The 3,663-nt window shown below is 46.5% G+C and overlaps 1 long non-coding RNA gene across 1 annotated transcript; it reads left to right on the forward strand.

Moving 5' to 3' along the window:
• Positions 1-200: 200 nt before the first annotated feature.
• LOC310681030 lies at positions 201-3,108 on the forward strand. Its single transcript, XR_014513069.1, has 2 exons — positions 201-339; positions 2,969-3,108. It is a non-coding gene; the product is annotated as an uncharacterized lncRNA (long non-coding RNA).
• The last annotated feature ends 555 nt before the right edge of the window (positions 3,109-3,663 follow it).

A 3,663-nucleotide genomic window follows, 5' to 3' on the forward strand; every position in this document is an offset into this window, starting at 1 on the left:
CAGGGATTTTCACGTGTGCACGATACTCAGTCTCCCCAAGTCAAGCCATTTGAGTGGAACTTATTACAAAACAAATTCGGCAGCAGGTCGAACTCAGTTTTGTACCGCCCCAGGCACAAATGCCACGACTCATGTGATTGGCTAGGGATGGGGGGGGGGAGACGCCCAGCATTATGACATCACACACGGTTTGTAGGAGACATAACAATGGATTGGTTCAGTGTCTCTCATGACTTTTAGTTCCATCCTCAAAAGCTGCAGGAGCAAAGGCGGAGCAAAACTTGAAACTCAGAAGAAATGAGCTGCTGATAGTGCAATCACGCATATGTCCACTCAGAAGTGAGTGCTGCTGTGTTTGTAGAGGTTTACTGTCTAATGGCTGGTAAAACAGGCATGGCCAACATGGTGCCTCCAGGCGTTCTTGGATAACAATTCCCATCGGCCCCAGCCAGCCTGGCCAATGATTCGGGGACAGCTGGTGCTGTGGTCCAGCAACACCTGGAGAGTCTAATGTTTGGTTCTCTTTGGGTTCTGAGCTGCAGCCTGAATTAGGTTTCCAGGGGTCTGGGGTTACTGGATGACTTTTTTGCCCAGAAGGTTATCGAAAGCCAAACAAATTATGTATAAGTGGGGGGAGGTGAACAAAAGCGGGGAAAGGCGTAATAAAGTATGTAAAGCAAGAGAAGTAATGCGCAGCTGTTTAATGTGCATGATATAGGCAGGTTGCAGAATTCCGTTTTCTTAGGCCAAGATGCTCATTATCCCATTTTAGATCGCATAGCTCAGTTGGCTAGAGTGTGGTGCTGATAACGCCAAGGTTGCAGGTTTGGTCCCCATATGGGACAGCTGCATATTCCTGCATTGCAGGGGGTTGGACTAGATGACCCTCAAGGTCCCTTCCAGCTCTACAATTTTACCGTTCTATTATTCTAAGCTCTCTCCATAGCTGCTGCCATCACCTGTTTTATCAAACACGACTATACTTAGTTACCTGAGTACACTGGCTTCCAATTAGCCATCCTTTGCTCTTTTTCTTCCTGCTTCCACTTCCGCTTCATTGCATTGTTCTCTGCTTCCCTCCTCCCCACAACTTCCAGTATACAATGGTTTTCATCAGCCGGCTAATAACGTTGCTAATTTGGGAGTCGCTGGATCGTGCTCTTTGTCACTCCTTGCCTTTTGTGCTCCTACAAGTGAAAAGATATTTAGAGCCTCACCCCCAAAATTGCTGGGGAGGGGGGGAGAGAGGACAAGACATAGAACCATATGCAGTCAGGTAGTCCATGAAAGGGTTACTTTCTCTGCTTTGAATGTCTTTTATTTTATAGGAACTCATGGGGGGGGGGAATCCAGCTCACATTTCATGCTCACCAGAATAGCGCTTGTGAGACATTCCAGCTGCCTTCAGCCCTAACCTCAGTTTAGAATGTTACATCCTAAATTACAAGGTATGGATGTGTGTGTGTGTGTGTGTGTGTGTGTGTGTCCCCTGACATACACACACACATACACAAAACCATTTAACAGGGTATGATGAAATAAGAACCAGCAATAAGTTGCCACTTGGCCTCAAATTACCCAATGAATGGTGGCTTCCAGAATTGTTAGAAGGTAGTCTTCAAATGGGAACAGGCCTGAAATCTCCAAAGTGATAGCTCTTAGGATCATGAAAGGTAAGCTCAGCATGATGGGGCAACATGGAGACAGTAGGTTCCATCTGTCAGGAGCTCAGCCTACACTCGAGTAGGACCCTGGCAGAGACACATGCCCGACTGGCATGTTCCCTCCCTCCTGGTCGATCGTTCGGGAGCTTCAAAAGCTTTCTTCAGCCCAAACATCACAGAGACCGATGCCAACCGACACCGGCACACTTAGGCATCTGCAGAGTTTGCGCAACTTGAATGACAGACCTCAGCAACTCAGCATTTTGGCTAATCTACTTTATTTACATATAAACACACACAGAGCACTGCAACATGGCTCCCTCTCTCTCTAGCATCAGACAGCAAAGAGAAAAAGAACAAAGGACAATAGTCCCACTTCACAGAACACAGTAACACAAACATCCTGTCTCCGTCACTTCCCACTCTGTGGAGTCAGAACATATACCGTCATATGGAATTCTAACACCATCCACCAAACAGTGTCTTCTTCAAGTTTTCTTACCAGCTTAGCTGCCAGCTACTCAGAGTTACTTGGGAGGGTTGCTTGGGGACACCACTGCAAGCCTCAGGCACACCATATTCTGATGAAATAGTGAGCTTGGATAGCAAACAGGTGGCCAGAAAAGTCCACCCTGGGCCTATGAATGAGCCCCTAAATCTTGATGCGTTGTAGAGGCAAGCCAGGATGCAAAATGCCATGTGCGTCTGGGAGCCTTTCACTCCTGCCATCCTACTAATGCACTCATGCAGCTCTCCATATCCCCTAAAAAGCCGCTTTTGGGAGCTGGGGGAGCCAGCAGGGCGGCATTACATGAGACACAAGGTGATGCTGCTGGGAAAGTCAATCAGCAATATGCACCCCCAATGTGTATGCAGAAGGCATGGATCTCTCCGGACTCCTGCCTCTCCTTGTCTCATGTTTTATGTACAACCACCAGTGCCAGATATTAACTGCAGCTCAAGAGGGCATAGCTAGAAGGTCTTGGCCATGAGACCGAGGTCTGTGCGCATGTGGGCACAGGTGCATAGTGTGCAGGCCCCTAATGGCTGCTTAGCAAGGAGTAGAGCATGAGCGGTGATTACAGACCTCAGTAAATTTTTGCCCATGCTTTCTTTCCCCCCCAGTTTAAAAACTTTATAGCAACACACATTTTTCGTAGGTTCCGCTTTCTCTCATTAAAACTCAAATGAACTCCTCTTAAAATGAAGCATCAACGTTATACAGGCCACAGGAAGAATTAATGTGACTGGAGATTGTGAAATCAGCTGAGCATCATCTCTTTTTCTTCTTTTTGTCCTCCTAGGGTGATACCTAGAGACAGAGACAGAGCTGACAACGCCAGAAGATGTCAATGCCATGCAGAGAGAAGATAAATTTAGAGTGAATGATTTCCCAGTTATGCAGGGACCAACAGAGAGTTTATAATAAAACAATTTAAACACAGTTTGGAATATGACAATGGCAATTTTTCTTGTGTAGAAAACAAACCATTACAGATCTGTGTTTGTGGCCCAGCAGGGTGTTTTGTAATATAGACCTTCTTCCGCATTTGCCGAGCAGAAGATATTTATGTCCAACTTCTCATGCAGCCTGTGATATTCTACATTATTATTTCATTTGTCTCTTTGTTATAACTTCATCTCAAATGCTGGAAGAGATGGATCATCCAAGAAGTTGTTGGGGATGTCAGTTGCTTCCTTAGCTTCTTGGGAAATCTGCTTTTCAGATGAGTTCATGGTTGGCTTTGTATTCCTGAGGAACAGAGAACCTCAGTCCAGGCTCTCCAGGCCTCTCTAAATGGTACTCTCCTAAACTCCACCCCATGGCCCCCCACCCCAGGCTATGCATCTCAATGGTCTTGCTCTGCATCCTCCTCCCCACCTAGAAAACCAAGAACTGAACCTTTCGCATGCAAAATGTGTGCTCCAGCACTGCTTTCCTACCATATGCAGAATTTCTCATTCAGATCTCCCCACTCCCGCGTAATGCACCCCTGCT

This window comes from Podarcis tiliguerta (genome assembly GCF_965153285.1).
Source record: "Podarcis tiliguerta genome assembly, chromosome: 6".
Lineage (NCBI taxonomy): Eukaryota > Metazoa > Chordata > Lepidosauria > Squamata > Lacertidae > Podarcis > Podarcis tiliguerta.